The following is a 24,925-nucleotide window of genomic DNA, read 5'->3' as shown; positions in this document are numbered from 1 at the left end:
AACTTTGTGAGGATGGCTAAACACATGACTGCCCATGGGAAGCAGTAAATGAATTCCTTGTTTTGCTTTGCTTGAGTGTGCAGCTTTTGCTTTACCTGTTAAAATGTTTTTTATCTCAAACAATGAGTTTTCTCACTTTTACTCTTCCGATTCTCTCCCTCATCCCACTGTGGAAGGATTGATCAAATTTAGAAAGAAAACAAAAAAGCTTGGGTCCTCTACAGAAAGACCAAGAGGTTGAGACTGCTGGTACCATTCCCAGTGCCAACATGACTATAGCTGTCCTCCTGGAGGGCCACCAGGGTGGAGTTCGGGCCCTGATCCTGAGCAAGGTAACATGAGAACAGCCTGCTGCCTTTGTATGAACCTGAAACAAAGGTACTGGGCTAGGTGTGGGAACAGCAGCCTGCCTGAATACCACCGGGTATTTGAGGTAAGTCGGTGGAGAAGTCCAGTGACAATCCTGAACCTTGCTAAAAAAAGAGACTTATTCCAACCTCCTCCATTGCCTTACCTTACCTGGACTCTGCTAAGCATAAAGCAGTGTTGACTCCCAACAGCAGCTGCAGGATCTGATCTGGATTTTAAAGTGTAACTGCACCTATGGTTTCCAAAAGTGGTTTACATGCATTTCCAATGAAAAGGGGGAGAAACACTCATGAGAATTTTCTTGGAGAAAAGGTAACTATAACCTCTACCTAACCCCATTTGGATGTATCATTATCACTAATTTAATTTCAAAATTGCAACAGGGAGGAACCATATTTCACTGCTCTTTTTAACCCAGTTACCGAAATAGGTTTTTTTAATGGCAGTCCCACAAAATATGACAAAAATGTTCCACACACAGAACCAGATTTTGAATTTTTTTCAATTTGTATGGAAGTCTAATTCACCACAAACATTCCTTTCTTGACCAAAAAGTTATTTATCCACAGCACACACAAAAATTTATGTTCTTGTAGGGCAAACAAATGTGGTATCATCTCATTTGGGATGAAACACCAAAAAACCATTTAATTTCATCCTACAATTGTTTAATTTGAATTCGTAACTGTCTTCTCCCATTAATTTCCCCTCTCCCCAATCTGCTATACTATATATGTTTTTAACTACTGGATATACTGGCCTTTGTATACCTGCTGACCCCAAATTTCAATGAGGTATCAACGGAAGATTCCCAGTATTCCTCATTTTTTCCTTTTACACAGTGGACATTAGTTTTAATCCTACAGCTGGCATGTCAATGCATTAAAACCCTTATAAACAGTGTATATTTTGTATATTTATATTATAAAATATATATTTGCATATATAAAAATGTGTATATATATAAAAATATATTTGTATATTCTGTATTATAATTTTGAATTATTATTACATTGTTATTAAGTCGTAGGAGCTGGGACAAACCAACTTTGTAAATACAGTTACATGAACAACATCCAAATGATGAAGTGGCAAGAATCTTTTGTGGAAGTCAGTTATAGTTCCTTAGTGGGCAATACTTTTTTCTAGCTAAAACAGACCAGTTGACAAAAGATTACGGTGAGCAGGGTAGGAAAAGAACTTGAAAGTGAACAGAAGCTCTTTCTGTTTTACACTCACAAGTCAACAACGGAACAGAAATCTTACAGCATCAATACGCATTTGTCTTGGTAACTCCGGCTAACTTCTGTAGTGTCAGTGCTTACAAACCTTGGTAAGAAGGTAAGCAGACACCAGGTGCCAGAGAGAAACACTGTCTGCAGTTTTTCCAAAATGAGGTCATAGGAACAGCTCATCACTTCCAAACAACTACTTCAACACCTAGATAGAGGGTGCTGATGCTGGTCTGGAAGGACATACACTTGGGAAAAGCCTTACCCACCAGTATTTCTGAGTACCTAAAGAACAGAGACAATTCGTCTACTTAACAGCAGTTACAAGGTGTTATTTATTCAGGTTTAGAAACATAGAAATGGAAACTACTGCTACAACTGTTAAATTATGATAATTACTACAATGATCTTCTTCTTCTACTGACTCAGTTTATTAAAGCTGCCAGAAAAGATTGCCTAACCCTGACCACTGCTTTAGGAGTTAAGAAGTGGCTCAAACTTTGGGTATTTGCAGTTGCAGAATGGGTTGCACGACTTCAATATCACAGTGGGTGAAATGGAGTAAGGGGAGAATGGATCCTCTGGATTTTAACTACTTTCTAGTTTTCTTACCTGTAGTTTCATTTGAATAACATTAAATCGGAAAAAAATTAAATTATCAGTATTTTCAAAGTAACTTATCTGAGGCCTACACAGGGTAGAAATAAAGTACCTGGTATTTACATGACACAAAAAATGGCTTAGAATCTTATCACAGCTGCTCACAAAGTGATACTCCCAGAAAGTATGAATATTATCTTTCAGCACTGCAGCAACATTTTAATGTACAGTAAGAACTTCCAAACAAGTTTTGCACTTCAAAAGGTTTTAGTCAGAAATTCTCCTGAAAAACAACCCTTCCAGAAGGCAAGGAATGCTTTTTCTTTGTCTTTCCAAGTCCTTTCCAACACCTCTGTATAATCAAATCAAATTACAATGATGTGTTATGAGGGCAGTTTGCAGTATGTGGGTAAAACAAAGAAGAATGACATGTGAAAAGAAATAACAACATCTACTATGTCTGATGACATAAGTCTGTATTAAGTGAAACCACTCAAAGAAAACAGAAATCACACTTTGCAATGCTGAGGGTCAGAATACTTGGGCTGCCTAGAAACAGACAAAATTACCTTCCATGATCAAATTGCTTTGTATAAGATTTGTGAAATTAAAACTGGTTCTGGACTGAAATTTAACATAGGCAATCTCAGGACACAGGAAACTTTTTACATTGTTTTCAAATTTCTTGTTGAGTAACGAAAGAAATATTAACATCTCCACCTACACTTCCCCACAAACTAAACTTTTTAATGACCAGATTCAGCTAGGAAAATATTCAACTTCTCATGGCATGCATTTGAGTGCTCTGTAGATTTCAAGATCGTTTTTGTTTTCTGTGACTTAAAATTATGTCCACTAAAGGATTTTTCTGTAAAATCAAAAAATTCCGTATTTTTCATGCTCTACAAAACCAGTAAAATTTTAAAGTAAACATTTTTCCTTATGCAAAAGTAGATGCATATACACAATCCATGCAAAAAAAAAAAAAAAAATCCATATTGAACTTTCAGACCTGAAATTACTATTTGTCAGATGATATCAACAAGGAGGTTAGCATTCACAAACTAAAAATTCCACAAATTTATCATCCACAAATCAAAAACCAGTTTCATGTCAGGGAGTGGAGGACCCAAATGAAGGTCTATCTGCTGTACAACACTGATTTCCCAGCCTGAAGCTGTCCCCGTCCTCTCTTATAACTGTGATGGCAAAACAGGTTGAGGCAGCATAAGAAATCAGATTAGGGAACTGATCTGAATTTAACAAACACATCTCAGACACAAAAATAAAGTTATGAACCTGGAGTACTACATTCATCTCTGGAGTTCTCAGCACAGGAAAGACATGGACCTGTTGGAGCAGGTCCAGAGGAGGGCCACAAGAAAGATGAGGACAAACTTTTTAATAGATATTGTTGTGATAGGACAAGGGGTAATGGTTTTAAATTAAAAGAGGGTAGATTCAGACCAAATGTAGGAAAAAAACTTTTTTTTACAATGAGGATGGTGAAACACTGGAACAGGTTGCCCATACAGGTGGTAAATGCCCTGTCTCTGGGAGCATTCAAGGTCAGATTGCACAGAGCCCTGAGACACCTTATCTAGTTGAATATGTCCCTTCCCATGGCAGAGGGGTTGCACTAGATGGCCTTTAAAGGTCCCTTCGACCCAAACTATTCTGTGATTCTATGATTCTATTTTTCTTTTGCATCAATTTGCTGACTTGGCATCACAAACAGCTGTTCCAGCTCACCTGAATGGGCACCCTGGCATGTTGTGGTGACAAGGTAGCTCACTGGGGTGAGGAGATTTGGGGAGATGGATGTGGAGTCAGATTAATTTCAAGCCACTTCAGAGAGAAAGAGAATAATTTAGCACTGACTTCCCCAGTGAAAAATCACAGCTTTGGCTGCACCCATGATGAAGCATAAAAACAAACGGGCTTTCTACCACCAGCTGAAGGTCCATCACTACCTTCCTGCCTCAAGTAGTTTTCCTTTGGCTTGGTTTTGATGGAAATATTGGTCTGAATCCTCCCAACTTGTAAGAATAACACGTAAAAATAATTTTTACGCAAAGTATTTACATAAATGATAGTGTATATAACATTAGAAACAATATCACATTTTAATTTTATAACTGCAGAAGAGACAAGCCAATTAAAAAACATAAGCTACCTAAAAGGAACAGCAGAAAACCTTCAAAATCACTGAAAGCCAGTTTAATGGAAAACATGTTTAAAACCTCACAAAAAGTTTACTTTTTTGCATATTTTAAATTCCATTTAGTCTTTTCAGTTTGCCAATGTGCATTTACAGCTATACACTACAAAAACACAGAAACATAACCTAATTTGCCCAGTAGAATCAGTTCACTAACACCGAATATTTAAAACAGTCTTCAAAAGTGAAGGTCAGGCTTTCAAACTCAAATTTCAATGTGTGTCCAACTACCAGCCACTATACTTCTGACACACATCTTCTCATGTATCTTCTGTGTAGTTTACTGAATTTATTTAACTTACCTAAAGCTTCAAATGTGGATGCTATTTAATGGCCTGGTATACTATTTATTTTATTTATAAACTTTATTTTAAAAATTGTTTAAAAATCCTTTAGTGACATCTGCAACTGTCAAAATATACTAGAGTGAACAACTATTATGCTCAAATTAACTTATTCACTTTAGCATTTCCTTTTCTCAGACTGAGGCAGATCTGGTGAATGAGACTGGTGCAAACACTGTTTCCTTTAGTTTATCACTTCGTACTTGCTAGAATCACAGACGGTTAACTTCTTTCAGAATGAGCAAAATACTACTTATTTAAGGATGCAGTGACAAAACCAGCAAATTTTTCTTGCTGATTTAAAGAAGGGAAAAAAAAAAAAGAAAAGAAATCATGTTTTTAAAGAACTAAATGGATATAAATTGTCAGACTCTGGGTCATCTCTAAGCACAGGCCAGAGCATTGGCACGAATGACTGTGTTGTGAAGCCTACAAGCTTTATTTGGTTTTTAGTTCACATTCCTGTAGAGTGAGACATTCTTAATTTGGGAGAGCTACGGGTAAACATTTATGGGAAAAAATTATTAAATATTTCCTTTCACAAAGGTATCAGGCAAAATAAAACCAAAATCAACTCCTGCATAGGATGCTAATGGTGGTCTTTAACTATCAAAAATTCAGCAGGGCAAATGAGGTATCTCTGCTTCTTTCTGACAGGCACTCGGCGATTTTATTATGGAGAGACTTACCTCCCCTCCACCACTGACAAACTCATAGTATGTTTATTTTCAGAGAGGGACAGTATTATCATATGTGAATATGCACACGAAATATGGAGAAATATGGTTCATCATATGGAGATAATAGTAACTATGTACACTTGCACCTAGACTTAGCATTACAGAGGAAGTGAAAATACTTACAAGATACTTATTACACCACCTGATGTAATACACAACTACTGGTAACTTCCCAAACCTCTCACTGAACTCCAGTAGCCTTTGAGAGCTGTTTGTTGTGATTCAGTTTATGAGACAATGTTTTAAATGTTCTTACTCCAAAGAACTCTTGGAAAGATGAAGCCCATCTGAATATTTTCTGTCTAAATATGAAACATGTTCTGCTTGCAGAAGATTTCAGAATTTAAAACAAATATGAAACACAGTTTATTCACCCTGATGAAAGAAGTCATCCTGCAGATGGGTCTGAAGCTTGAGTGGACACTATGCACAATTTCTCTGGGCTTTAGCCCTCAGCACTACAACTCACTTGTCTAAGTGAAGTTTGAGATATCTACAGGAACACCTAAGAATGTGTATCATATGAGTTTTGATCAGTGTGTACAGAGAACAGAACCTTATTCTAACTCTACAAGCAGGAACATGTTGGCTTGACTGTATGTGGATCAGGGATATCAAAGCTCTCTTCCTCCTCTGACCAAGTAAGATACAAACTTTCTCTTAAGAAAATTCAAAGGCATGCACACACCCCTGCAGCCCTTTAAACCTTATGTGATTTTTAACTGTTGAAAATACAGAAGACTGTTGCCTCCTCTTCCTTGTATCTACAAAATTATGCATGCCAAATGGCTCTTGAGCTAAGACAGACTGAATGCCATGTCCTGCTTTCCTGGGCATGCAGATGGATTGCATTATAACTAAACTATGGCTTTCACAGTATTATTCCAGGGTTAAATATGCACCATTTACACCTCCTGACTTCAACAACTGTAGGGTAAGGCCCCCATGAAACAGATCTATTCTATACAGGCAGTTAACCCAGGTGTAGTTCCTGAATGTAGGTCGTATGGGTACAACAGAGAGTAGGTCGCTTTCCCCAGCATCAAATAATTTCCAAAGCTGATCTTCTCTGGTTCTTTAGAAAGGGTGGTTCCTCTCCTGATCCCTCACTACTTGTCAAGACTGAAGTCTAAAGAGTTTGCAATAAATGGGCAAATCTCTGAGAGCAACCTGGTAGCTCCTTCCAGTCAGCCTGCAAAGACGAGGTGGCTTTTCAAAATTTTATCATGATTATGGTAAGGCCAGGGTTTTATTAATACTTCCAATTTTGATGCAATTTCATATAAACTCCCCCATTTAGCTCAAAAATACTCTGGGACACTATCAGTACAGCAAAACCTAGGGCGCATGTTTCCCTGAAATGTTCCTGAAATATTAGCTGGTATTATTAGTTACGTGACTTCAAATAGTAATCATATTTATTAAAAAATATGTCATACAAACATCCAGAAGATTTCCCTTTGTGGTACCACCATAATGGTGTCACACCAGAAAAGGAAAACCCAGTAACACCAAAGCAAATTTTTCTTCTCAGATGTCCAATGGAACAGTATGCCAAAGATTTAACTTTCCAAAGGAAAAGACAACAAATACATGGCAGAATTAGTTTCACAGCACCGTGTGTCACCACAGTTATGCAAAAAGATGTCATACATCTTGGTCTTTGAGGAGAGCACAAAATAATGGAAAAACAGGATTGACAGGAGGAAAATAAACAACTTTTTCTTGGGTACCAAACTATGCTAAATGACTGATCCTTCTGAAAAAGCCTCAAGTATCGTACTTATTTGACTGTTCACTACTTTACTGGCTGGTTGTTTCTCAGGGAGACTGGGAGTATTTATTACCTGGTATTACTAGCTATATGACTTCAAACAGTAATCATATTTGTTAAAAAAAATTGGTATAGTAATTGCGGCTTCTTACTGTTTAGGGATAAAATGCTGCATTCCACTTCGGTTTATTGAAGATTTCATGACTAAATTAACTGTTGCCTAATATACCTATCTATAGTTAAAAGAAGTATTTTTTTAAAAAATTAAAAGCTTATTTGTGCCTGGCTTACTATATTTCTCTAGGAAACAATAAAAGGGTAAAATGCCCTAACAAAACAGCAAGATATTATGACACGGTAAAAGAGATAATCCTACCTGACTGCCACACCTTTTAAAATTATGTATAAAGAGCCTTTTGTTCCCTGGTTTTTGGAATGTCAAGCAACTCATAAATGATAATCTGGACCTAAATAAATGTATGCTAGTTAAAAATTCCATATTTATTTAAAGAATTAAATTAATCATGACTTCAAGTATTCAAATAGGAACATCTTTCCTCAGTTTCTTACCAAGCTCCTCTTTTTAAAAAGCCAACGTAAGAGTCTACCGACAAAGTCATGGCAAATTTTTCTCAACCTGTTTAAAACATTTACCAGACAGTTTTAAATGCCATCAGAAATGCTTAATATTGCTATATTATGCTAGTTTAAAGCAAGAAAGTAGCTATAACTCTTTATAGCAGGAAAAACTGGAATATGAGGCTTTTTTTTCAGTATTCCCTTAATGCAATTACCTCAGTTCTTGTGTTTTGTCACTCCATCAATAACATCAAGATTTTTTAGCAGAATTGCAAGAAGTGGAAAGATGAAGAAAGTAAAAAGACCTTGATAATGCAATCAAGACTTAAACCCCCTTACACGATAAAGGGTTTGTTTCTTGGCTTTTTTTTAATAAGAGAAAAGTACCTTCACATAGGGGTCACTTCATCTTTTCTTGCCCTTCACTCGTAACATACCTATATAAGCTTAAAAACGTTATTTTATTCAAGACAGTCTTCAGCTACTCATAAAGAAGTACTTTTTGCCAGTTGTTTGTATCAAATTAAGAGAGTAACATGGAGGAATGTGTTTTTCAAGTGGGAAAATCCCAGCAACCCACAGACATGAGCAATGAAGGTGCACACAACCTCTAGGAGAGCAGATGATGGGACAAAAAGGAAGCAGGGTCAAATCTTGGGTCAATCCACAACGAAAAATGGCTCGATCGGGGTTTGAAGGATTCCCTGACAAAGGAAAATGGCAATGTCCAGTAGAGCCCTCGCTCCAGTCCCTTTGAGTAACAGATAGTTGCTCTCAACTAAAACCACGTTTGTTTAAACACACAGTTTCTCCTACCCTCACTCATTATCTGGTTAGAATTAATGATTATCTGATTAATAAATTGTTACTCAATTACCACTTAACCCAATCCCCAAAAACCAGTCCCAGGTACACCTTTCAAACCACAATAAATAGGATGAATGTTCATCTCCTCCTTTTCCCACATCTCCTTCCTCTCCTCCCTTTCCCATCCCCTCAGATTAACACATTCTGGGACTTATTTTCCTGTATCAGATCCAAGAACTAGAGTGTTCTCTCCACGTTTTCCACACAGGGCAAATAGGAAATGCTAGTCCCAAGCCTACCCTTCATTCTCACCTTTGGAAGAGGGTCAATGACTCCTACAGTGTTGCAGTTCTAACAGAACTTCTTAAAAAAACATCTCTTGACTCTCTTTCCTCCTCCAATGCTACTTTTTGGGGTTCTTTTTAATTTCTCAGCTCCTTTCAGAGAAACAAGTCCTTAGCCCTGCTCACTTCAATTGTTCAGAGAAAACTTTTACTCACCCTGAATGAACAAACCGCTTTAAACACAAAACAATCAAAATACAAATTCCTGAATAAAATACTAATCACTGTACTACCCTATTCTACATGCTCTGTAAGTAGTCTATATTGTATCCCATATACCAAAATGATTTGACATTTTTCATGTTCCCTGCAATGTTTGGAATACCACATGATACAGGGTGCAAGAAGATAAGATCTTTTATGTAAGCAAAATATGACCTTACAAGTGTGTAAATCCCTTATGTGCGTATGCAAGAGAAATAGCTGTGACTACCAGTACTATTTGTATGTGTAATTATTTGCTTTACATGGCACATCAATTCTGCAAACAAATAGTAACTATTTAGCAATATTCATCTCTTTCTATTGTATAACACTAAACTGGGGAGAGAAAGGTAAGACTTTAAAGTCCATTGATAAATGGTATACTGACTGCAAAGTATATTTTGTATAGGGACCTCAAGTTTGTGCTGTGGAAACAGAAACTCATGGCTGATAAAACAGCAGAAAATGGAAAGAAGAGCCAATCCAAAAACCACAATAGGTTGTGCTGCTCTGGGAGAAAACACAGGTCTAGACAGAGTAAACACAAAGTTTATAAGTATCATTAATTCATATAAATATATATATATACCCCCCCATATTCTAAGTTGTCTTTTTGTAATGTTGGGGTTTTTTAACTTACAAGGCAAATACAGATAAAACTTAATAAACCTTCCTGTTTAGAATCTGAAGGTGGTAAGGTTAAATAGTCTGAAATCAACAGATGACCACATTCAGTTTTTAGTATATATATATATATATAAAATGCAGAAATCTCATATTACAACTCTTTGTAGTATTTGTACCTATGCTTTTCAACATATGGTTAAACAATGTCTATTTGTATTAGCAGGTCCAAAGCTCAAGCAGACTGCTTGAATCAGGGGACATTTGAGTCCTGCTGCCTAAGAGAGAGGAAAGATGTCAGCCTTGGGTAAGATTACAGGTAAGTGCCACCCAGGCTGCTGCATGCATATGGAAAGTATCTTGTGATGTCCCTACAAAGGTAGCTGGAACAGTGTGGTCTATGCCCTAACTGGGAGAATGGTTTGGAAACAGCTTTACTTCAGCTCTCTGTCTCTCATCTTGAAATATTTCCTGCCTGGGGTAGCATGAACCTCAGGCTGGAGGAGGAAAATCTACCTCTTATGTCCCTCCCCTTCTCTCTTACCAACCCCAACTGTTTCCATGGTAGAGCCAGCTGTACCTGCTGCCAAAGAAAACAAGGCATTTTCCCACCTTGAGGGCATTCCCCTCTGAACATCAAATGTCTACAGCAAACAATGGAGTTCAAAGAGCTTTGCAAACAAAAGGTCACAAGAATTTTTCATAGTGGAAAATATCAGGCTACCCACAGGCAGGGGTTGCTTCCAGCTCACAAACACTACACATGCTTTCAAACACACTTCACTGTGAGCTCTATTAGTCTTTGCTGAGACACTGCATGGTCTCAGTGACGTAACTCAAATTCATTCTCCCTCTAGCTATTTTGTAATCACCTTAATTGTCAGGTCTTAAAAAGAATAGATTTTTAGTTCTTTGGGAAGAGAATGCATTTACATACTGCAAGAAGCCATGCAAACTGTAGGGTGTTCTGAAATAGCAGGTCACACACTAAGTAGTGCACAAAGTAGGGGAAAGGAGAAAGGGCATGTGCTACTGGAGAGCTTCAGGCAGAAGAGCAGAGCATGTGATAAGTTGTTGATGGAGCTGTGCTTTGCAAGCTCTAGCCAAAGGACAAATGAGCAATGCAGAGAGCCTGTGGCTGCCAGAAGCTACTGAAGCTGTACTATAGGCCTCCATGGAGACTTGGCAGGATGGGGTTCAGCAACAGCAGGAGCCACATGTTTTCTGGGCTTCTGCTCTTTGCCTGTGCATATGCTCAGGCTTGCCAGTGCAGCAGTCTCCCATGGGGTCACGTTTCCCCATGGCCATAGTCACCCTGGCCTCTGGTGCCCAAAAAGCCCCCCTCCGTTCCACTCTACTTCAGCACTGGCATTTCTGCCTTCTCCATAAGCACACTTTGGTGGTCTTCCCTCTCTCCTGCCTCTCAGAAGTGGGGGGTTGTCGAGAACTGAGTGATATCTAGCTTGAGTGCTGCTGCTATGAAGATGAATAGAGAACTCTTAGTCCCTAGACCAAGGGCAGAAGGAAGGTGACTCAAGAAGCATTTAGGGGGAAAAACACTGGACAAGCTATCACTGAACAACTTTCTGGCACTAATCCCTAGCTAGACTAAAATTCCTTCAGATGGGTATAACAAAACAATTTTACTATGGGAAATTAACAGTTTAAATGTGAACCCAGATATTAGGCATTCATCTCCCTATGAATTCTCTGTACAGGTAAGCCTCAGCAAAGAGGGAAACTGTGATTGTCAGCATTTTTCTGCATTGCTGGGGCCACGGAAGAAGGGAGTGGGAGGCATGGGTTGAAGGTTCTGAATTTTCAGGGCCACTCATTATGCTGAAAATGAAAACAGTCATAATTCCATAGTAAAAAGAGCTTGCTTTGGATTTCTTTTTTATTTTCCCACTTTCGTACTGGATAGTTTAGCAGACACAAGCCAGAAGGGATGGTGACTGTAAGCATAGTTGAGCACTTGCTCAATAAAGAATTAACCCTACACATCTTTCACATATCACCATCCTGCCAACTCCCATGGGAAGCTGCCCAACAAGATCATCACTTTCACTTATTGCCTACAGCTTCTCCAAAGATTTCAACACCTTTCTGTGCATTCATCCCTGACCTAAGGTGCCCAGTATGGGAACACTCCTCCAATCTTACCTTCTCTTCTCCTTCCCCATTTGGAAAAGCCTGGTCAGTCACCATTTTCTTCACAACAGGATGAACTGAGTTTGACTAATTGCAAGAACACACTCATATACACCAGAAGTACTACTGAGAACAAAACATCTGAGCTTTTAAATGTGGGTGATTGAGAAAATGGGACTTGTCTGGTGGAGGAAACTGGTAGTTAAAGGTCACTGATAACTGGGGGGGAAAAAAAGGGCGTAATTCAGATATTGTCGGTCACTGGTATATAGACAGTTTCCACTTGACAGTTTTCAACGCTCAACATGAAGTGACAATTGATTTATAGACATTGTAACTTTAATTTTAGCAGAGACCACCAATTCAGATTAATCTGGAATATTAACTCAGCATTTCCAAATAAAAACAGAAATGAAAATCTGTTAAATGGCACTAAATGAACAATAATTTTTTTTCACTTTTCTGCCATAAGGTACATGTACCAATTATCACAGAACGTCTAGAGACCTTAATCAGGTTCATACCCCATCAGACTGGGCACGTGAGATATGCAGCAGTTAGCTTAGTGCTCACATGCTTTAGCAATTTTTAACAGATGGATGAAAAAAATGTGTGTGTGTGTGAACAATGGGCCATGTAAATAATCTACAGAAATCAGTGTTAATTTTTTCTGCTGTCTTTTATCTTTATTGTAGTGAGTTGTACTGAGTAGGAATGAATTTCCCAAATATACCAACAAGGTCTCCAATTCCAGTATCTCCTTAAAGCTCCCTCTTCTTCAGCATCCATTCCATTCGTACATTTGAACTTCAAGACAATGGTTTCTTTTTTTCAAGTTGGCAAAACAATTATTTCTCAAATCTGAAATATACTAACATAATACAGATATATACAGAGAGAGAAAAGATGCATTAAGCTATTCTGCAAAGGGGCCAAGAGAAGGGAGTTTTCTGGCAATTACTCAGTATATGGAGTGAGGTATATAGTGAATAGATTAGATAAAATTAGTAGTTGTCAACCCAGTACTGCCTGATGACAGAAATTACAGCTTTATCTTTCTCTTATCCCTGCCTCCCACATATCATGTGCCTCATTAGGATCCTATGGACAGAACACACAAGAAAAAGACCATTCTCAGGCAATTAGGAAAAAAAATCAAAAAATAACTATAACATCTCCTGCCAGATTTAGTAAAAAATATTTCATTTGGCTGCAGGATATAATTATGTACTAACCTGGACTATCACAGCATTTGAGGAATGGCAAAATCCAAGGTGTAACCAGGTGCCCTGCTAGGGTTAAAAATGCCTCTTTGCCTTCAAACACGTGTTCTTTGAATGTTGGGAAAGTTAGCCATAAATTAAAACAAAAAATTAAAGACAATCGGCAACCGACTCAGGGAAAGGACTGGGCAGTCAAGATGTGGCTATGTTAAATTTGGCTGTGTTCAGTTAGATGACACAGAAATATGGACTTTGAGAAAACAGTAAAACACCTTTGCCAAATGTTTAGAGGAGAAAGACATTGCTTTTTAGGCTACAGGGTCCTGTAAAACAGTATTTGATGCACTGATCTATGACCACAGTATCCAAAGCCAGCAGCACGATGCTGATGGTCCCAGACATCTTCTGGGAAAACTTGGTTGGGCAAAACTGCTTTTCCCAATTATCCACATTCCTCCAGTCTAAGTTTTCGCACAGAGGTTTTTGTTTCAGTCACAAGGGCATGAGGAACAAATGAGCAAGGACCCTGAATGGCAGAACAGTCAGTTCAAAACAAGCCCAAGGGCCGGCAAGTGATGACACCGTATAGGTCATTTCCTTGTACATAAGAAAAAAACCTGCTTATGAAGCATTTAGTAGAATAGTAAATATGAGCAAAAATGTTTTCCCTCAGATCACAGTGAGCAAGTTACCAGCACATTTACCAAATGGTGCAAAACATTCCAGCACAATTTTGCTGGTTTGCATTAAAAGGAAGAATGCAAGCACATCAAAGCTTGACTTTGCCCCTAAGAAATTATTCTTCTGGTCCTCAAAAGAGCAGCTGACTTTGAAATTGGAGTGAACTGAGCCTTGACCACATTTGTAAAGGTAATACAGAACCAAATCAGAGAACAGGATCTGTAGGGAAGTCTAGATACTGCAGATGTAAATTTTCCCACCTGTATTTGGAGGTTAGGGCTGTAGGCACTGAACACGCATAATTCATGAGCTTCCACAGTCTCACAGAGCTTTCAAGAGCTTGTCACATTCTTTTCAAGTGGATCATTAAGGGTGGTGTACCTAAATGGATGGGTGGAGGAAATTTATCTGAACAGAAGATTAGAAGTGATTCAATTTTGGAAGATAACCCGACTTTTTGTCTTGGTAAGACTACAGTTCAGCCATGTGAGTTGACATTGGCATCTGGGGCTACTCAGCAGTTTCACACACAGATACTGTTGTGCAAATGAAAAAGAATAGCATTATAAAGCTTCTTTTTGTAAACCATAAAGGTAAAATTTTGACATGATGATGGCTGATGTAATCAACACGTTCATGAGGAGGTTAGGATTAAAGAGGCAAACTTAAGCTTTTTACAATGAACTTTTTGAATTCCACTTGACTGCAATAGTTTATCACTGACAACTGGTAGGACTGTGACAAAGATAACAGAATGGAAATTCAAGCTGAGACCATTTTACAAAGGCTCAGGAATCTTCTCTACACTGCAAGTAGAGGTAAAAGACCTGAGGAGAAGAGGAACAGAAATAATGGTCTTCAGTTCAATCTACCTTCCTCAGGAGAAGACAATTTGAGAGAAACCAGTGCTGAAACTTTCCATTTCAAAGTTTTAACTACTAAAATGAGTAAATTAGCTGTGAGAAAGCACTAAATTCATTCCACACCTTCTATGGAAATCCCGCAAAGCAGGGTATAGACAAAATTTCCTACTTTTTCTTTAGGCACCTCTGTGGTTGTCTGGATGAATAGAGCTGTCAGAATTGCTTGGAGAATGCTGACTGACCAGGAAAGGAAATTGTCATATTGACGCAAATACCAAAGACCATGGTGCTTGTCACACTGGAGCTCTAAAAACAACACTTCTTGTGCCTTCCTCATTCTCTGTTTTGCAGTTGCTTTTGTTATTTATTTTTAAATACCCTTCTGACTAACTAGCTTCCACAAGGAGAGGTGAAAAAAAAACCAAAAAAGCAAGAACTGGGAGAAACCAGAGAAGGACAGCTGAGCCATCAATTCCTCTAGGCCAAACCCTTAGGTCCAATTCACCCTGTGCTACTGCCAGCTGCTTACATCATTCACAGCAAAAAATTTAACAGTCCAAACTAGTGTGTTTGAGACTTGCAGGAATACTGCTTATTCCCAATATATCCTAAAAGCTAAATAGAAAATACTTTTAGTATCTGCATAGCTGCAGAGCATTATTTACATAGAACAGCTTTTAAACAAGCAATAAGCCATTTAAAGATGGAAATCTCATCATCCGATACACTAAAAAGTTTTTACACAAAATCCTCTTGAATCCTGGAAAATTTGTTCATTAAAAAGGTGCGTGCTGTTCTAATATATATCCTATGTCAGCACAAACAGCCTCCATGTAAACACACAGCCGTGAGTACCATGAGTAACAACTCTGTTTCCATCAGAAGCCCTTTATCCTGCGTAAGAGGACTGCACGCTAATAGATGTCCTAGGCTAATGCTAACTAGCTACAGCTGGCTCACAGCTATAAAAAGCATTAATGAAAACATAAATACTAACTTCTCCACTTCCCTCAGCCCGTACGTCAGGGCTGCGCAAAGACATCGCTTTCCAAGAGGTCTGTGTGAATGAACTGGCTGCTCTGAACCAGCTCGCTCTGGTTCTCCAAAGTTTGTTTACTGAACAGTGTGTGCAGAGACACACTGAGCATGGGGGACGCAGGGGGAGAGACAAACCACGTGCCGCCACGCTCCCGGCAAACCCTCCCGCAACCCGGAGCCCTGGGCTTCTAGTGATGGCTTGGAGAAAGGGAGGAAACATCTATTAACCAAGGGACTGACCTACAGGCATAAAAATGTCAGTGTGCACCGATGCTGAACGCAGCCTGACTCTTACAGTATAATCCTGTGTTTTGCAGTAATATTACTTTGCTTTGCTGTCACAGATCCAGTTATAATAAATAATGCAATCAGTGACATATATGGAGCAGAGAAACTACACTTTATACTTGAGAGTTCTGCGCGCTCTCAAAACTTACTACAGTACTTATATTTTTATTAAGCCAAATATAAAAAAACCTGCAGAAAAAAAGAAAGATACTTGGGTTTATCCAGTACATATACTGAAAAGGAAAAAAGCATCTATTTCTACCCCCTGGAAAAAAAGGATGCACGCAACTCAGGGTTGCAAACACAGACCAAAACATCAGGATACTGAAGTGCTATGACAAGTAGAAATTTTTATTCACCCACGCTGTGCACACAAAAAATCTTCATTATTCTTTGACTACTGGACTGTTCATCTGCTCTTTAAAATAGTTGGGTTTATTGTGAAAGTGGTTACTTTGTCACCGTCTGCTCCTACGGATTTCAGCAGGTGACCTCAGGCACACATAAACCCTTCAGGTCTTTGCAGGAAGGCCAGGCGTGCTGGCCACTGTGCCAGGCTAATCACAATTCTGAACTGGTAAGTAAGAATCATACCGAGCTTTTTTTTTTTAATTTTTATTTTTATAAAGAAAATCCATTTATACACAAGGTTGAACTGAAAATTCGGGATTCTTCACTGAAAAGGTTTGGAAACACTCAAAAGTACATTCATTAAAAAAAAGTATCTTATTTCCAAATATCATGATTCTTAATTTTCATGATTTTGTTCAACGCATGACTTTTTAATTTCCTCTGATTTGCACTACCCAAGCAGCAACTGCAACCAAGCATGCCAAATCCAGCTTCCATGTGTTCAGTGGGGATCAAACAAATCATAGAACAGAACCTATTTGTCTATACAGGAGTTTTCCAAATCTAGCATACACATGTTATCCAACAAGGCGCAACCCTTGCAAGCATTTAAAAAGAGATTATCCGATTGCAGTTTGTTGATTTGCTAAGGTTGCAACCTCTAAACCGGATGTGACACCTCTTTTTGCTTTGAGTTCTCCCGCTTCTTGTCAGTACATATAACTGGATTTCCAACCAATTTCTTAAAAATCCACAACCTTCCCACATGCACTGTTGAAATGGAAACAGCCTAACAATCACTGATTTTCCTGACTGTTGATGCATCCACATCAAATACCTCTTCTCTCAGGATGTTATTGCTACAGTTCTCCTCCAAACCCTGGCAGTCCAAATACGAATGATGACTCAGATACGTAGAAGCACCAAGGTATAGATGAGCTCCTATCACAGATATTTTTAATCATGACTAAACAGCTCAGAGTGCAGCATGAAAGTTTTGGCAGTTTGCAGCTCCCTTGGAAAGGAAATATCCACTTACCATTAAATTGAATAGAAATAAAGACACTAAAAACATTTTTGCAAAGATTAGGCACTGAGTGTCTTTGCTAACATGCTCTCCCACGTTCCACTTACATTATGTTAATATGGTCAGTTAATTTATAGCTCCATACTGAAGATGCGACATCTTCCAATCAAATTCGTTTCCCTGTACATTTTTCCTCATTTCAAACAGAATTTACAAATTTTGGCATTTGTTCAGAGGCAGTGGAAAATGCATAATCCCATTGTTACAGGACAAAGACAAGAACATCTGTAGTTGTCATGACTAGATCATATTTGAATTCAATAGTGGGGAAAGCTGCTGCCCCAGAGAGGAAATCCACAGGAACTACGTAGGCTCAAGAGAAAATAAAGAGCAGACAGAAAGGCAATTTGCACAAAATGATATTCTAATACCTTATGACCACTTTAATAGTCCTCAGACGAGAACCTCAGTTCCACACATTATTTCCTCCTTCCACAACCTACTACACACTCCCGTACTTGGAACTCTACTTCCATGATCCCAGCTATACTTCCCACCTCTGCAAAGCTGGGACTCCAGTGCAATCTCTTACCTCACCTCACTAATGTTGCATTCCTTGCAGATACCCTGTTCCCTCACTCAGAAAGAGAACTGAATATCTCCTTGCTGGTGGAGTTCCTGCACCATGTACTGAACCAGGACCACAACTTCCTAGTTGTGGCAGGGACCATATTCCACCTGCCAGGCAGGCAGGCCCAAGCGTGTGGCTGCCCTTGGTCTAGAACAATTGGGAAACTACTGAGAGATATGGAATAATTTCATACTTTTATAATTGCCATCTTCCTGGGTAAAATTGATGATGCTGTACAGGAGAAAACAAAATAACAAATGACAAAATCCTGTTATCACGTGACACTGAATGAAACAGAGCCCACAACACAAATACGACCAAAAATTGCACTCCACAATTTCATGACATCACTCTTGGTCTATTTAATAATAGAACCATAAAGTGGTTAGGGTTAGAAGGGACCTTAAAGATCACCTAGTTCTAACTCCCTGCCATGGGCAGGAACACCTTCCACTAGACCAGGCTATTCAGAGCCGCATTCAGCCCAATCTTGAACGCTTCTAGGGATGGGGAGTCCACAATCTCTCTGGGCAACCTGCTCCAGTGCCTCACCACTCCTATATTAAAAATTTTTTTCTTAATATCTAATCAAAATCTACCCTCCTTCAACTTAAGGTCATTTCCCCTTGTCCCATCACTACATGCCCTGTAAAAAGTCCCTCTCCAGCTCTCTGGGAGGCCCCCTTAGGTACTGGAAGGCTGCTCTAAGGTCTAGCCTAGAAGGCTGTGGGGAAACAGTTCCAACTCTCTCAGCCTGTCAAATGTGAAACATCTCTGAAAAATATTTTGTATTAAAACCTATCCTTAGGTATTTGTAAAGCGTGTTGTCCAGAGCAGTTCACACTACATTCAAACACACACCTCAAACTGAGTATCTAAATTCAGCAAGTTACAAAACCATTTTTAACATACACGAGGTGAATTACTCCTTTCTTTTCTCACTGTAGGACTAAAATTACAAAAATAACTAAATCTCTCTTAACTGCTAATCCACTCAAATCCTTACAATGTGAAATGTAATATACCGTAAGTTCATCCCAGGCCTTTGCTCATCACTTTTCTCATTTGAGGAGTATGTTCTTCTCCAAAACCTGTGAAGTCCCCTTTAGCCAAAGAGGGGGTTGAGGCATTAACTAAAATGCATTTGAGGATCTCAGGGCAGCCTGTAGCAGATGCCTACCCAGTGTGATGCTGGTGATTGCCTTTGGCTGTGAGAAATGGTACAAAACTAGCAGGCACTGCCACCCGTTAGGACTGATATATGAACATAAGATAACTTGTTATATTTATAAGTTGCATATCAATTTTAAACCACAATGCTTACTGAAAGAACTAATTAAGATTGTCTTCTGTGAGGAGTTTTGTTTTATTTGCATTGTTTGCTGTATATTCATCTTTTGCACCTTACAAAAGAAAGTGTATAAAAGCTTAAGATACAGATGTCCAGGCCTATGTTTCAGCAATATCGTCCCTCTCAAAGTCTGTCTTGTCTTAATTGGTAGAGTGTGCCCAAAATTTTAAAGCTGCATAGGATTGTGTATTCCTGATTCTTTGGGACATAAAACCTCCTTCTTCCCAAAAGAATATGAGTATGTTCATAATACCTTTCCAAGGAGTATTGATTTCTTATATCAAACAGAAGCTTTTACAAAGCTGACAATAGAAAGTTATTTCTAGGAATCTTCCTTTTTGGAAAACTGCTGTCATATAAAATCTGTGCTAGTGTTTCTGTGCACATCCACTATTTATGCAGATACTTAAGGCTATGAATACAAAGACTGTTTACCTGTCCAAGCTGCACAGAAATTATGTGCAATATTTGGATGGTTAAATTTCTCTCCCAACTGTTAACTCACCATGTGTCCATCCAGGCATTTATGACATTTCTCACTGTTCATGGTCCTTGCCTTTGGTGCAACGGTAGAAGGAAAACAAATTCCAGAGACACAATCGGACTTTTACAAAGGTTTTGGAGAGCTTCAGCATGACTACATCTAGGTCAGGACTGAAGTCGTGTAGTCAGTGAAAGGTAGGCGTGTAAAACACATATGGAAAATTTCTGCTCTCAGTTCTGTCAACCACATAACTTTCAGAGATACAAAAATTCAAGGGGAAGGAAGGTCAAAACCAAGGGTAAGATTCCATACCTTTTACATAGGCCATCTTAGAATAATTCTTGACACATAATAAGTGCTGGAAAATTACTATTTCTGGTTTAAACCAGACAACGTACTGTTTTAAACATGCCTTGATTGTGGCTGTAGGGCTGGAAAATTACCTTTTCAAATTGTTTACTTTCTTCTCCCTAGACTGGTCTCTACTGTAGGATAACATACAGGAGAACCACATCACTCTTCCTACTCCCCCCATTTACGTAGTGCCTTGAAAACAATTAATTGGGTGGATATAGCCATAAAGCCAACAGCAGTGGGAAATGAGGCATTCAGGTGCAATAAAACTTCATTTCCAAAAAAAATTCAGAAGATGAAGATACAGCAAACAATGCAAATAAAACAAAGCTCCTCAGAGAAGATAATCTTAATTAGTTCTCTCAGTAAGCTTTCTAAAGCCCTGCACGCAATCATCAGATGTGGGAGGTGTGAAATGGTATATTTACAAGGTAAGTGGTGGGGAACACACAACTCTACATAATGATGCTTCTATACCACTTATCTGTCTCTCTGTGCTATTTACAGATCTCTACAATTTCTCTGTCATTGAGAATACATTAGTTAGTAGAGCTACCCCTCCTTCTTGATGAAAAAAAAGTCTTTGGGGTGTGTGTGTGACTGTCTTCTGTGAACACGCGGATGTTTTACTGATCAGTCTAAGCACTTGAGTATGGAGGAAATATAAGCAACCAGTGCCTCCTTTTTGCTAGACGCATACAGGAGCCTGCACACAGTGTTGGCCATCTGACAGTTGGTTTCTGTTCCTGTCCATTTGCTTTCCAAAGAGACTGAATCCTTGTCACACTTGTGGTTATCGTCTGCTTGAGCCTCTTTTCTGTATCAGCAGTTTATATCACTGTCCTGACATATTTTAGAACAACAGTAAATTGTTAATTGCCTGTGCACAGTGCAGGGCCGAAAAATGGCAGTGAACACTGAGGGGTCCTTTTTTTTTTATCTGTGCAGAGTATATCAGATAACAGTGCTTTCACCTTGCCCTTGGACAAAATAAGATTATGTAAATATTTAGCACTGAAAAATAAACGTTAATGTCAAATTAACAAATTGTTGTACTACAGCGGCACTGGAAGAAGCCCAAGTTCCATCTATCCATCTGCAGCAACATCAGCAGCAGGGAAAACAGACTTTCATAGCTATCCAGGCAACAACACCGGGAAGCTACAGTGTTAACTATATAATACAAATTAAAGTCTTAGATGGACAGTGTGATACAAATGCTGTTTTTCCAACAGTCTTTTGTTCTTACTCTCTGTTTTGGTGGCTCCGGTTTGAGAATTACAAATAGAACAGGGTGGAGGCAAAAGAGAGTCTTTACTGTGAATAAAAAAGGGGGAAAAAAAGAGAGTTCAAAGTAGAAACTAGTTACTAGACCCTGAACCACAGCTATTAGGAGAACTATTACAAGTCTGTCAAGGAGCAGTTAGACTACTTTGTAGGAATATTAAGAGCACATATCTTCACAGAGAAGGATCTGAAAAGGGGAAATCAGAGAAACCTTTTAGTTTATGGAGTACTGCCTACTGCATTTCAGTTACTTATTTCCTGTTTATTTTCCACTTGAAAAATCGCATCCAGAAACATAATGTAATTTTTAAAAACTTGCATTTATGACCATTCAATTTCAAATGTTTTGTTGAAAAAAAACACAAAAAACAAATGGAATGCTGTAAACAAATTTAAGTCAGCCACAAAAAACATTCTGACAGATGTTAGCATCTGTGAACATGGATCTTTCATGACAGTTCTTTCCAATCTGGGCTCTTTTCAAATAAGAAGACCTCTAAAATTTTTTGTTGTTGTTATTTCAATATGCTTTACAGAATTTAAAGTAGGTTTTCCATACCAGAAGGACAACTTTTCAATATATCGGTCCATCTACTTGGAATGCTAGCTGCAGCACCTGACACTCAACTTTTAGTTGTGCATGCTGCCAGACAGGTTAACCCATTGACTGGATCTGCATTAAGATAAACAGCAAATATCACTGGATGAAGAAAAAAAAGGGGATAAAAGGAAATCCAACTTTGAAATTAATTAGTTTCACAGGATTATCACTTGCCAATAAAACTGTTTTACACAGAATTACGTATGAACAGGCTACTCAGAAACTTGCAACAACTTGCTAGACCACAATGAATTACAGCAATTGACTATCATGTTTCTCGGGGCCTGCTCAGAAAGAGAAATTTGATTTTCCTAATTTCTATTTCTTCCAGCCACTCAAACAAATCCTCAGCTCTTCTAAATATTTTGCTCGCCAAGGGTCCTGTTTGCATGGTGGCAGACCTTTCCACTGCTCTATGATCTGGCAAATGGCAAACAAAATAAAGAGAAAAATCGAAAGAACTATCAATGACTAGCACATAGATGCAGATCACACTAATTTTCAAAGTAAATGCACTGTCTTTCTTTCATTCTAGGAATAGAAAGTTATAGTAGGCTGGAATGCTACTATTCAGGTAGAAAATACGTCAAAACATGCCAAGAGAAGTGAATGGAAAATTTGTCTAGTTACACACAGATTTTAAAATGCAAATTCACAGCTACAGTTAGCATTGTTTTCTACCAGCAGTGGTTAGCTTTTCGTTCTTGACAACACCCTTTTCTGTCCAGCCTCCTCACCCAAATCTTCTGAGTGCTCTGACCAGTTTAACTGCCTAATAATTCTAAAAATGCAACTATTTTTGTTACACTGACTACTACACAACCAGCCTTGTCCTTTAAGGCACAAAACTGACCAGCTCTATTTTTTACTAAACTCACGTGGCCCGCTCAAAACAAACAGATACTGGCAGGAGCAAAATCCAAATTATACACTGCTTTATCCCAGGAACACAAAGTACAAGGCCGACGCAGTGAGTCAGACACCTCAGTGCCAGTGAGCTCCTCAGGTTGACAGGAGTCTCTCTGGGATCCTCCTAAGCCAGGACTTTTTAAAAAAGAGTCAAAATAACTGGGTTTAGAAAAACATGTGTTGTGTCATTAGCAAAAATATCTTTCTCATCAGACGGGGAAAAGGCAGCAAAAAGTATGCCAGGAATGCTGGAAATGGGCAGACAGTCACAGGGAGTCATATTTTCTTCTGTTGTTTTTTTTTTTTTTTTTTCCCCATGAATCTCCTTCAGCATGAAAAGTCCATTTGCGAGAGCAGTTAATACTGGGGGGAAAGGCAGATGATTTGACAATAATACAGGAAACGTGGGACCAATTTATGTACAGCAGAAACTGGAGAACTTCTCAGTTTCTGCAATGATTTCTCAGCTTCTTTTGAAAATGCTCTGAACAGTTCAGCTAAACAGAGTTTAACCCCTCAGACATATCCATTTGTTTATCAGTAAAAGGCCGTAATCTATATATGTGTATTTATGAGAAAAAGTTAGATTCCTACAGGTAGCATCATAATTTCTATGCTTCTAAGCTGTTAGTTTTAACCTACTAAATGAATCCATTTCCTTCCAATCAAAATAGAGGTTTCTCCCACAATTTGCCAGTCTCTTACTAGAAACTGGATTCCTTGAACCAAATGCATTACTTCCCCTGCTCCACATTTAATTTCATGCTTCTTTTCAGCTTATTGTGCTTTTTATGCTTCCCTGTGACAACAGTATCTAGGTTATTATGAAGTGCTACAAGAGAAGATATACAATAAAACAGCCTGTCGAAAATACTAATCAATTAACTATTAATGTACCTTGATATCTAATTAGAGACTTTTGTTTGTGAAACAATGCATAACCTAACTCATCTTGCCTCATAATATACAAACCTTGCTTTCATGGCAGTTTTCCTTTACAGAAGAAAGTTTAAAAAGAAAAAAAGACGGCTTCTTAATTACAAAAGAAAAAGCCATCAGTTGGTTCAAAGGACTGTCAGAGGGCGTTGGACCCTTTTGCTCACTATCAGGTGACAGACAGAGACATTTTTGATAGAGGAGAAAAGTCTCATGTGGATGTTTATCAGCCATGGAAACAGCAGCTGATAAAGCAGTGTGAGGTGTTTTCCATTCCTCAGTCTGTAAAAGAAGTGTTAGTTCTCTTCTTTGCAAAAGAGAAAGTGGGTTGATTTTTTTTTTCAGGATCTAAACCAGCCTGATAGCTGTGAACAACAACAAAGTTGTTTTCGGAGCTTGGACATCTATAAAATTTGAGGAACTTCTAAGAGATCAGTCTAGCAACTGCACCTGAGAATACCCAGCTACAGTATGTTTTCAGAAGCAATGGGCTCTCATTTTTTTTCAATTTCATGTTTGACATAAGAAGTGCAATCTGAGATTTCTGTTTTCTTTCACTCCATTCCTGTGAAGGGTGTGGGCCTCAGGCAGGTTAACTATCTCAAATTGAGTGATTGCAAGTGTACTTTTGGTTAAAAGTTGGAAATAAAATACAGAGACAGTATTATCATTTGAACTGTGGTAGAATTGATGTTAAAAATCAGCTTGAATAACGGTCTGTCAGCTGCTCTGACTTTTGATCAAATGTGGCCCTCTGGAAGAAAATCTAAACAGAGCAATACTGTCCTCAAAACCACATATTGATGTAGGGCTGGTAAAGTACTTTTTCTCTCACATATATGCATTATAGCAAGAATGAATTAAGTACATAGCAATGACTTCACACAACAAGATGTATCTTTTTAAAAAATA

General features: G+C 38.5%; 1 protein-coding gene and 1 long non-coding RNA gene across 7 annotated transcripts in view; one reads left to right on the top strand and one right to left on the bottom strand.

The window, feature by feature from the left end:
• SPIDR (scaffold protein involved in DNA repair) overlaps positions 1 to 24,925 on the bottom strand; it is a 200,107-nt gene that overhangs the window by 40,900 nt on the left and 134,282 nt on the right. The gene's annotated exons all lie outside the window — the stretch shown is intronic.
• Positions 268 to 24,733, top strand: LOC113944891. Of its 4 annotated transcripts, none has more exons than XR_003526868.1 (3): positions 268 to 332; positions 10,065 to 10,157; positions 24,359 to 24,733. It is a non-coding gene; the product is annotated as an uncharacterized LOC113944891 (long non-coding RNA). The 4 variants fall into 4 exon arrangements; XR_003526869.1 differs by lacking the exon at positions 268 to 332 and adding an exon at positions 3,947 to 4,000; XR_003526866.1 differs by lacking the exon at positions 268 to 332 and adding an exon at positions 9,464 to 9,564.

Source organism: Corapipo altera, unplaced genomic scaffold (assembly GCF_003945725.1).
Source record: "Corapipo altera isolate COAL_440 unplaced genomic scaffold, ASM394572v1 49, whole genome shotgun sequence".
NCBI lineage: Eukaryota > Metazoa > Chordata > Aves > Passeriformes > Pipridae > Corapipo > Corapipo altera.
This window is presented reverse-complemented; position numbering and strand designations above follow the sequence as displayed.